At 39.5% G+C, this 12,065-nt stretch overlaps 1 long non-coding RNA gene across 1 annotated transcript in view; it reads right to left on the bottom strand.

The window, feature by feature from the left end:
* LOC137976242 (uncharacterized) overlaps positions 1-9,889 on the bottom strand; it is a 10,757-nt gene extending 868 nt beyond the window's left edge. The window contains exon 1 of the long non-coding RNA XR_011117729.1: positions 9,806-9,889. This is a non-coding gene — a long non-coding RNA (uncharacterized lncRNA). The remainder of the gene's footprint in view (positions 1-9,805) is intronic.
* Between the last annotated feature and the right edge of the window lie 2,176 nt (positions 9,890-12,065).

Below are 12,065 nucleotides of genomic sequence, written 5' to 3'. Positions count from 1 at the left end.
CTTGCATCGGTAGTTCAATGGAATGATGCGACATGAGCGCGAAAGGAATTCAAGTACAAGTCGGTGGTTCGAGACGCCCGGCGAGCTTTTTTTTTTTGTTGTCACAGAGTTGTTTCTTTGTTTTTTATTTTCTTGTTTTTCGCGGCAATCCGATCGACCTTCGTGAAATTCAAGTTACATGAGACATGCGCAATGCGCAAAGCTCTAGGCACGAATGGTTTGATTCGGCAGTCGTCTATAATCTTCACGTCCAAGTGGCTCACTTTTATAAGAACATTACCATGGTATTTTTTTTACCGATTTGAGCTTTATTTTTGATAAATAAGCTATGCAAAAACACTATCGGCGAAGCGACACTCAATCTCTACTGTTTAACCGCACACCTCAAACTACTGTTTGTATAGGTAGCTCATTTGAATGATGTTAGAGGAAGCGGGAGATGGATGCCGGCACAAGTCATTGGTTCGAGTCGTTAGGCGAAGTTTCTTTTTCGGTCGCACAGAGCTGTTTCTTTGTTTTTTCTTTTCTTGTTTTTCGCGGCAATCTGATCAATCTTCGTGAAATTCAAGTTACATGAGATATGCACGATGCGCGAAGCTCCAGGCATGAATGGTTTGATACAAAATCTAAGGTGGCTCGTTTGCTCGGCAGTCGTCTTAAATCTTCACGTCCAAGGGGCTCACTTTTATAAGAACATTAAAGACTGATATTGTTATTGCTCATTCTTTCATTGATTGCCGAACTAAACGAGCCTGCTCTTATTTTGGATTCGAATCTCGCCCTGTATTTTGTAGTTGCTCTTAGTTTTGCCCATTGTGGCTGAAAACTATGAATGCTTTGAAGGGTTTGTTCGACATTCACGTGAGCGTACCGATAGAAAGACAAGGGTGGAAAGCTCGATTTCAGATCGCTCCATTGTCGAGCCGATTTTCACCAACAAATGCCCACCGTGCAGGTTTCAAATCACGCACCAGACAAGCTGAAACCCAGAGGTTCCCTATCATACCATTACATTCAAAATCCGTCCAAAACTCGAAGCGCAAGACCTCAAATAATATCGAAAAATCCAGCATTCGAAGCTCCAAGGATTCGTATGCCAGCCACCATTTGCTCTGATTGGATGATTGTTTCTTGTCAGCCAATCAGAGAGCAGCAAACGGCAGCCGATAGCACAAGCCGTGCGAACGGATGTAAATTTTTTTGACCGGATAATACAAACGGAGCGAACCGATGCAAATTTTTTGGAACGGCTGATGAACGGCAATCTAAATCAATGTGCGATTTAAATTTAATGGCATAAGCAGAAACTGGTTTTTTTTTTGCTTCTTTAGGTCAACCGAATGATACGTGTAGCGAATATACAACATAACAGGTCGGTGGTTCGACTGCCGAGCCATGAAATAGACACACTGATAATGTTATTGCTCGTCCTTTGATCGATTGCCGAACTAAACAAGGCTGTTCTTATTTTCGCTTCGAATCTGGCCCTCTGTTTTAGTTTTTGCCCAGAACGCATGCGAGACAACAAATGCGAAAAATATCGTGGATTTTTCAAATTCCACAACGTTCTCATCCCCATCTGAAAGCAACTGAAAAATATGGCTCTTCTCGAATTAAATTGAACTACTAAGTAAGGAATAAAAAAAATTGCTCATTCGTTTGCTAATAGGTGAACAACTTGTGTGTTATTTATATTTTCGAACGTCATGACTGCGAAGGAGACTTAATCTGTAGGCCGGAATTTGAACTTGTTTTTAACATCGCAGATCAGACACTTGTTATTGAATTACTTTTCTGTATTTCGAGCGCCTTGAAACTGGCTTTTGCCCTTTACATTCCACTCTCGTTTCTTTAAAAAGACAGCAAGGCCGATGTCAACGAGCTAGCTTCTTCACCTTTGGTCTGAATTGCTTTAGGTGAGTGAACCTTCCAGTTAAGTTCAAATTACTCTCACACGACATAGTCGATTGGCTGTTATTTTCAATAAGTGAACTGCCCTTTACAAGTTTAGGCGGCTTTGGGCAAGCGATCAAAATTTAGCCAATCAGTGCGCTCCAGAATAATAAATTTCATTCCTTGCCCAACGAGGCCTATGCCTGCACTGGGCAGTTCACTATTAAAAGTAACGGCCAATCGATTTTGTGGTGTGAGAGTACTAAGGCGATTCAGAGCAAAGGTAAAGGACATGGACTGCGTAGCGGAAAGAATTCTTCAGGTTTCGATACAGAAATTGACGGAGGCACATCAGCGGCGTTGTGTTGGTCCTTCACTCCAGCGCAATTTATTGGTTTCTTGTGTCTTGAACAATGTGCTGTCTTCAACAGACTTATCCTACTGTGCATACAGAACGGAATATAAGATAGATGTGGACATAGATGGAGTGAAAAACGAACTTTTGCCTTTTGACCCATCGAAAATAACAGAAAATCAAAAATCAACGGAAGTGAAGAAAACAGGAAATGACAGAAAACGATCAAGACCAGATGTGGATGCGGTGCAGAAGAAACGATTCAAAACAATGACAACAAGCTTCTTTTACGGTGAAGTAAAAATAACACTAACTGATGAATATTTTTTGTCTTAAAAAACTAAAACAGTAGAAAGAACAGTAGTTTTGGAGGAGAATAGGATAATGAGAGTGATCATAGTTCATCGCTTGAGAACGACAGTGGTAGTGGCGAGCCGACAACAAATTCGCTTAACAGCGTGGATGTGAATTTTGGTGGACAACAATTCGGTTGATACAGACTCCTTTACTTTGAGAACGATACATTATGCAAGAAAGAAGGCTCTATGTGGCAAACACTAATAATTTTTATTTACACTGTATGGTTTCGATTTTGTTTACAGAAACAATGCAAGGGCACCCAACGAGAACATAGTTCAAAACCACTCAAACATAGCATTGTTAAATGTATTTTAGCATTTAAGCGGTAGATATAGGCATATTTTTATCCCCTAAAAATGTCTCATCTGTTCAGATTCCCCAGCTGAAAGTCTAGTGATCCGAAAATGATAGGGAGCAAAACTTGCCTTTTCGAAAATTTGAGACAAAAAAAGGGTTCCCGAAAATTCTAGGTGATTTTTTTAGGGTAGAAATCCGTTGAAAATGGGCAATTATACCGTGTTTTAGATGTTGGAAATTCCTATGACAGGCAGGTAAGCAAGGAATTTTACAACAAATGTTCCAAAAATTCTAGATCTCAAATCGTCTCACAAACAGATATTTTCCAAAAATTGACATTGGGTGCTCCTGACAATGTGCACTGACTAAACTAAGTTTTAAATTACCTAAGCTGGGTTTGATAATTTTTTTAATAACCCTGATGAGCAACGTGCTCCGATAAAATAAAATAAAAATTCTTGGTAGATAAGAGCATCTGACTTTTCTTTACAATGAAAACATAATAATCTTTAATAAATACGCTATATGATTTCGATTTTTCCGCTTACTGAAACAATGTGCACTGTCATATCAAGAGTATATATGGTGGTAAAAAAGTTTTAAATTACCTAAGCTGCGTTCGATTCTTTTTTTTTTTTCAGAAACAGGACGAGCAATGCGCTCTGATTAAAAGACTACTTGGTAGATATCTTACTGACTTTTCTGTAGGTAAAGGTACACCTTATTTAACATCGGAAGTTCTTTAACTCTCTAGAGAGTATTCTCCATCAGTGCTCTGTTTTAAGGGTATTTAGAGCTACTTAGGCTACACTGAAAGGAAAGAAGTCGAAACAAGGATGTGAGATCACTCGGGACCTGTTGCACCAAAACCGCGCTCTAACCGACTAAGCCACCCTTGCTCCTTTACGATGAAAACATCAATAATCTTTAAGAAATAAACTAGTAGGAACATAGACGGTAATAATGCCGGCTAATCATGCTAACCACGACACAGCAGATAGTAAACATAGGAGACAAGACTTTTTGTTTTGCAAAGAGAGTGTCATTTTCCGATATACCTACAAAAGAGAAAGAAAAGAGGAAGACAACAAAGGGGAATAGGGCAGTCAGTACATTAATAGATCAAAACAACGAAAAGTGGAGACAGTAAAGCAAGAAAGGTAAACAGAAAGGGATACAGTAACTCTTGAGGCTTCTAAAGAAGCCGCTACTGCTCAGCTCTATTCATTGTCTTCCTCCTCGGTTTCCCTTCCTTCGTCACCATTGCCAGACATCTGCAAATAGAAGTCACGCTGGGGGTGCGGAATATGATCCCGAGCCATCTTTTTAAGGTCACGGACCTTGGCAGGCTTCAATACCAGCGGGGCATGGTAAAGTTGTTCTAAAAGAACACTGCCAGGACTCTCTTTGAAGATCTTCACCTTTCCCGTGACTTACGGGATCAGCTGGCGACAGCTGCCTTTTTGTCACCTCGCATGGTCTGATAACCCTTGTCCGCCATATCCTGATGATCCGCTAGCTGCTGACGTGCACCCATGTCATTTGGATCAGGCTTAATTACAATATTAAACTTGTCACAAGTGGCACAGGTGTCCGAGCGGGGAAGACCAAACCCTAAATTAAAGTCCGGATTAAACACCATGCGATACCTGTGCTCGGTGACCACCGGCTTGATTTTTAGAGGTAGGGGGAAAATTCTCTCTTGTTTAGCTTTTACAATTTCCTTCTCGCGATTTAGGACTGCTGGCTCGTGGGCTTCTAGATTTGGGTTTAAAAATCGCTTTAAAGGGGCATCCTGCCTTGAATAGTGGCTTGTCTGCCTTGCAAAGGACTTTATATGATTACGCACCTAGAACAAAAAGCAAAATATTGTTAATAACTCGCTTCGGAATCCTACCATAGGTGATTCAAAGGGTTATGACTGTATGTACTTGAATTTCCAAAGTTAACTTCGTGTTGATGTTGTTTCCAATCACGGCAAACTTATAAAAGTCAGAATGTTTACATGTAGTCAAGTTACTTATAAAGCCCGGATACACTTCCCTGTACGAGTCAGAAGTTTTCTAATTCGATCGTGGTATAGATAGTGAGCAACAAACGCAAATTTACTGAGGTTTTCAGAAATATTGAAAGGCAATTGCAGGCTACGGTCCTTACTCTTTCTATTGTTGCTGGTGAAAGTCTGTTTGGCCTGTTTGAGTGCTTTCCTTGGCGAGATATTGGGGCTGTGGATGTTCTTATCCTTTGCAGTCTTGCTTCCTTGATTCCATGTAGGGACTGGAATGCTTTCTGGCAAACAGCCTGAAGACGTCGATCCTCTCCTTTCCTAAAAAAAGGAATGGTTTCATTTAGTACGTAATGCAAGCATGATGAAAAGAAACAATACCGTTGTCAGCAAGCCGTAGGAAACAATAACTCTGATTATCGCAGTAGTCTTACTGCCCTCTTGATCTGACCAGTTACCAATGCTATGATAGCCTATTGGACATCTTTAATGTTTTCTTTTATTATGTTTATTTTTAGTTGTGTGCGTTTTGTCAAATCCGACATCCAACGAAGATTTTAAATTTCGCACTCGGCAATTAGCTACGCACCAATTCTGAAAATCTTTTGTTTTAGTAACAAAAGAGCCTCTAAGGTGAAAACAAAAGCAATGATCATAAAAGGAGTGTTAGGCTTTGCTATTATCCTTAACCAAAATTCAAACTCAAAGTTTGCTATGGAACCCCGTTAAACTTCAGTTTCGTAATACCTTTATCAGATGATCTGATAGTTGGTTATCAAGAACGTTACTTGAGGAGGAGTTTAAAGAATAAAAACCTCTTTGATTAATTTGATGTCATGATGGAGAAAACATTGCACAGCATTACCTGTGGGTACATGATATTTGTATGTCGTCTGACTTTTTCCTGTATTTTCTTTCTCGTATCTTCCCCCTCGCCCTTGTGCTCCCTGTCGCTTAGGGTCACTGGCTATAATAAGGCTGTTCAGGTATTGATCCTGTCTTTCTTTTGAACCAAGGTTATTGAACGATGTAATTATGTGGAACTGCAGCTCCGGGCCCACCTTTTCGAAACATTCATTTTTGCAGTTGCACATTGGACCCGTGGACCTTGCAGGAACAACGTTTTCTTTGTATTCCCTTCGCTGCAGACCAAGTACGGCAGCCCTTTTTCTGACATTTTGTTTCCACCTGACAACATAAAACAAAGGAGCACCTTTAGTAACTACTTGTACTTAACCACCACAAGAAAGAACGTTAGTTTATTACGTGTTAGGTTGGAATTTGCCAAAGTATTTTAGGTGTGCTTGTGTAAGGTGTCTCAAGGGGCTAGTAGACTATTTAAGGCTTGTTAAGATATGCAAGAGCCATTCGAGGCATCTCTATCAACGTTGATTTTTGGTTATTTTGTTTAATTTTTACGGCTTAACTACAGAATACAAAGCCACTTATGTCCATATCATTGAATAAAAAAAGATTAGCTAAAAACGTACACAAAGCCCCTTTAGCCACGGCTACACGAGCTGAAAAAATCGCAAAAAACTAAGTGGCGAGAAATTGAATGAGGCGAATTTTTTTCTGTGATTTTTTCAGCTGTCGCGTCGCCAGTTCAGGGGTGGGTACACTTGCGATTTTCATCACACACTGGGGACGCGACAAAATTTGAAAAACTCGCATCACCGGCACGAGCAAAAAATCGTTTATGTAGCGGCCGCTTTACCCAGGGATGTAAATTATGATCTTTAAAACAACGATTCAAGAAACTTTTGAGTCGACGTCATTTTAATTTGAGCGATTTTTCCATAAACTATACAAGACAGTGCTCCATATGCGCTAGACTTTCTATCACCTGTTTTTTTTTGTTCATGTTAGTTTAAAAACCCTCTCGTTTAGCTGTGGAAGAATGTACCCTGAGCCGATGAAATAACACGCGTGATTAGTAGTATCAGTACAGGCATCAATGGGGTAAGATTGGCCCATTGTATCTCGTAAGCAAGCACAGTTTTTTATTTATTTATTGTAGTTCTCAAAACAGGGATTAGTAGGAAACATTCCAGGAAAGTTTCAAGAAAATAGTTCGACTACTCTTTTTTTTTCTGAGGAATGACCTTAAGTGTTTCTAAAATGTAGGATTAGCCTTTAGTCAGCACGTAAAAATATACCATATTCAGAACGTGTTCGTATTTCGATGGACGGATTTCTCTGGGTTTCAACTTTATGAGTTTTTCAAACCTTGAGAGAAAGCGTTTCATTTAAAGGGGCTAGGTCACGCAATTTTAGGCAATTTCAGCACTGATCGAATGGTCATACAATTAACTAAAATATTAAAATAACCATTCAAAACTATAGAAGAACTAACAAAACACAGGGAAGCCAAGAAGGGACATGGATGGACAAAACTGGAGAGGATTGGCTCTCTGATTGGCTAACAAGAAACAATCATCCAATCAGAGAGGAGCAAATCTCGGCTGGCATACGAATCCTTGAGAGCTTGGAATGCTGGTCTTGCGCTTCGAGTTTTGGACGGATTTTCAATGTAATGGTATGATAGGAAACCTCTGGGTTTCAGCTTGTCTGGTGCGTGATTTGAAACCTGCACGATGGGTATTTGTTGGAGAAAATCGGCTTGATGATGGACAGATCCGAAATCAAGCTTTCCACCCTTGTCTTTCTATTGGTATGCTCAGGTGAACGTCGAATAAACCCTTCAAAGCATTCGTAGTTTTCAGCTACAATGGGCAAAACTAAGAGCAACTACAGAATACAGGGCGAGATTCGAATCCAAAATAAGAGCAGGGTCGTTTATAGTTCGGCAATCAATGAAAGAACGAGCAATAACAATATCAGTCTGTAATGTTCTTATAAAGTTGAGCCACTTGGACATTAAGATTTAAGACGACTGCCGAGCAAACGAGCCACCTCAATAAATTCACCTTAGATTTTGTATCAAACCATTCGTGCCTGGAGCTTCGGGCATTGCGCACATCTCATTTAACTTGAATTTCACGAAGATCGATCAGATTGCTGTGAAAAACAAGAAAATAAAAAATAAAGAAACAACTCTGTGCGAACGAAAAAAAGACGCTCGCCGAGTGTCTCGAACCACCGCCTAGTACTTGCATTCCTCTCGCGCTCATCTTGCATCATTTGATTGAACTACCGATGCAAGCGATACTCTAAACTGTTGGGTTAAACAATGAAGACCGAGTGTCGCTTCAACGATAGTTTTTGCATAGCTTATTTCTCAAAAATATAGCTTAAATCGGTTAAAAAAATACCATGGTAATGTTCTTATAAAAGTGAGCCACTTGGACGTTAAGATTTAAGACGACTGCCGAGCAAACGAGCCACCTCAAGAAATTCAACTTTAAACCACTCGTGCCTGGAGCTTCGCGCATCGAGCAGAACTCATGTTAATTGAAGTTCACGAAGATCGATGACATCACCACGAAAAACATTAAAAGAAAAAAAGAAAAAAACGGCTCTTTGCGAACGAAGAAAAAATTCCCTTGGCGCGTCGAACCATCACCTTCTGAATTCGTACCTTTAGCTTTATTCGATTGCGCTACGGATGTAGTGACTTGCTGTGGTCATGTCTATATCGAACAATGAACGGTAACTGTCGCTTCGCTGATTCCATTGTTTTCAAACGCGAAGCCGATAGTGTTTTTGCATAGTTTATTTCTTAAAAATAAAGCTCATATCGGTACCATACCAGGGCAATGTTCTTAAGTTCATTTCCAGTCAACTTGCAAAATTTGGGCTAGTTTTGAGTAAAACTGAAAATCGACCGAAATTGTCACTTACTAGGTTTTTGCATTCAGCCCTTCAATCGTTTTCTTCTAAACTCCAAGACCAAAAACCATTCCATATCATGTTGATTTTATTTGGCACACAATGGCCATGAAAATGCTTTTGTTGGCCATTATTTTCTCAGAACTGCAAAAGTGTTTTCAGCTTGCTTTATTGCTTATGCATTGTTGGACAATATCAGGTACACTACGTATATTAACTTATAGCCTGTGGGCCAATGAAAATGCTGGAAATTCGATATCCGAAGTTCGGCTTTTAATACAAATTTATACTGAATTGATACCATTATTTTCTTCTTCTTTCCCTCTTTTTTTTAACGATGATGAAAGAAATTATGACATGCATCCATTGACATGTACATTCAAGCAGTTTTAAAAAGAACCTCTTCAATCCCATGAAACAATGTTATTACATTAATACTCTATTGACTCCATTGAATTGGATTGGTGCATCCCTGATCTGGCTGGTCATGAGATTTTGAATTTGAGATATCACAGTCCATCACTGCATTGTAATATTATTGTGTCTCCCAACTTCCAAATTTGTTGGCCCCTCGTACATTTGATTTCCTTTTCAAAGTGCACCCATGTAGGGATTCCATCTTACCCCTTATCGTTATATGGCTGGCTCTGCACGCTAGCAAGATGAACAAGATTCCGTTTTTGGATTGCCAAACCCTTTCTGAATGGGCAAAAATGAGCTCAGGGTCCCCCAAAGTCTGGTCAAATAGACCCTTATAGAAGTGCATGCATACATTTACCTTAAGGCCTCTAATGCCTGGCTGGTTAATCTGTACCTGATGATACAGACTGGAGTGACATCACTGTAGCTCTGAAGTTGCAACTATATCATATAATAGCATAAATTGATTGATAATCTTTTTTATGATTATTTTTTATTCGTTTTAATTAAAAGCAAACATTAATTTCATTTTCTGCCATTAAAAGCAAGACTTTGTGTGAAGTCAGAGGAACAAATAATTGTACTTGAATTGTCATGCCAAATTTTATATTACTTGAAAACTCTCAAAAGGGTCAGGCCGACCACAAAATTGACAGTATTACTATTATATTCCTTGTGATTACCTCTGATGGTGTAAGGCACAACACTGGCAGTCGCTGGGGAACTCTGTTAGCAGCCAAAAATCTCTTGAGAACACAAGCATCGAATGATGCTCCACTTCTTGCATCTGCAAATAAATTCCGGTAGACATTGTCTTTTTCCTTTTCCTTGTTTTTCATACTTATTGTTGTCGTATGAAACAAAGGAACAATCTTCAACTCAAAACTTGCATTAATCATTTAGTACGTTAGAATAATAACTGCACGTACCATACCAAGTTCAGCAGCAGTCAGCAAATCAGGTTCCTCTTCTACTTCTCCCACTTTGATAGAAAAACAATAATTATTAATAATGTGAACTTATTATTATTATTACTAATTTCTTCTTCTTCTTAGATCTCTCCGCGCCAGGAGGCGCATAAGGCCGCAACCCTCGTCTTCCAACCCACTCTGTCTTCCGCTATGACTTTGACTTCTCTCCAGCTGTTCCACCCTTCCCTGGTGCTTCCGGCTGGTTGTCCGTCAGCAGCCACGGCTTCGCCATCATTGATTCGAATCTGATGAGTTGCGGTTTCTGTAATCTGTTGTATTTTTCCGAGAACAGGTGATTGACCTGTAGCTCAACCCCCAACCTGGAGGACCAGGGGATCACACTTCGTCTGGTCTGTACCCTTCGACCTGTTCGGCATGGGTGACCCTACCAGGAGTACAAGACTCCAGCCGGTATAGCTCTAGGGGTCATTGAGACACACAAACCACCCCACCACGATAAGGTGGTGACCCCTTTGGAGTGGATTATAATCATTATTATTATTATTATTGAGGAAATCAACTCACAAGGGAGCCAGTAAGGTCTTATAGCCCAAATTACCATATTATTCCAAAGAGGTAACATGTCAGAAGAATTATAGCTGCAGGCATTAACAAAGCAAATAAATGCAAAATCAACAGATTATGCCTTTTTTTAACACAGCCTCATATACACAATTCTGTTGGTTGGGCAAGGTCGAGATCAGGTGTCTTACACCTATAGATAAAGAGACTACCGCTAATCCTCAATAAACATAACTCTTTGTATCAGACTACTTTAAGGTCTCTCCCACAAAGCCAACCAATTAAGGTAATGTAGGCGTCACTCCAATAGCTGGAATTCGATGATGTGATCTATTTGTTCTTAGACTAAACAATTCCTTACAGGTAGACAACAGGTGTTCTGAACTAACTCAACCAATTAATCAGGACAGTCGGAAGGTTTTGTTATTCTTGTCCTCTGGCTGACAGAGAAGGTCAATGCCTACACGTTTGGGCAAATTACACATGTACAGACACTGTTCTTGCTTTTGGAGTTGTCTAAAAAATTTTCAAAGTAAAGGTACATGTACACACATCTAAATAGTGCAGTGAAAGAGTGTTCCACAGTGATCAGAGATATCGTTCTTTTCTTCAATTTTTTTTTCCTCTGGGGGTGCTCTTTGAGTAGGATGAGTAGGAGGATGCGCCTCCCTTTAGTGTATTAGGTGGCAGTTAATTGCTCCTCAAAAGTGTATAATTAAAATTAACTTATGAGTACTTGTTTAATTGCCATATGTGCCTGAGATATGTTACTCACCCTGAACCGCAGTTTTCTCCCACATGTCCCCCATACAAGTTTGTGTCGTCATCTGCACAAGTATCAGGCAAAACCGTTATATAGGTATATTGCTGCATACACTGATTGCAGATTTAACCTTTTGTTAATTCCCATTTTAAGTAAATGTACATCACTGTGCACACTTTTTCTTGGTCATAGTGAGAGCTTACAAGTTCTTTTCACAACAACAGTAGCAACAAGAATCTTGATATTCAATTGCCATTAAGAAAATTTGATAATTTATAGTGAACGCTCAGAATGGTGCTACACCATACTTACCAAATAAGCGACTCACAAAGGTTTCAACATCTAATCTTGCATCTGAAAAGATGTAAAATACTATACTAATAATAATTATCACATAATTGTATAACTTTTGATAAAGGAAGTCAGTTTTATTCTGAGTCAAAGGTTAATTATTATTGCCCACTTCCATCATCTCATGTTAACTGGAACCAGGATGTCATTTCATTTTGATGATCAAATGCTATTACATTGGAGGCAGTGTAATGACCCTCTAATGACAAAAATTTTAATTCAAATAATATTGCCCACTTGTGCTGACATCTTACCAGATATTTCACTGTCAGTGGGTATTGATATGTTCACTAATTGGTTGCTAGAGAATAATGGATTATGACCTTCCTGGTTGGC

The sequence above is a fragment of the Montipora foliosa genome, chromosome 11, assembly GCF_036669935.1.
Source record: "Montipora foliosa isolate CH-2021 chromosome 11, ASM3666993v2, whole genome shotgun sequence".
Classification (NCBI taxonomy): domain Eukaryota; kingdom Metazoa; phylum Cnidaria; class Anthozoa; order Scleractinia; family Acroporidae; genus Montipora; species Montipora foliosa.
The sequence above is the reverse complement of the archived record's forward strand: the minus strand, read 5'-3'. Positions and strand labels throughout refer to the sequence as shown.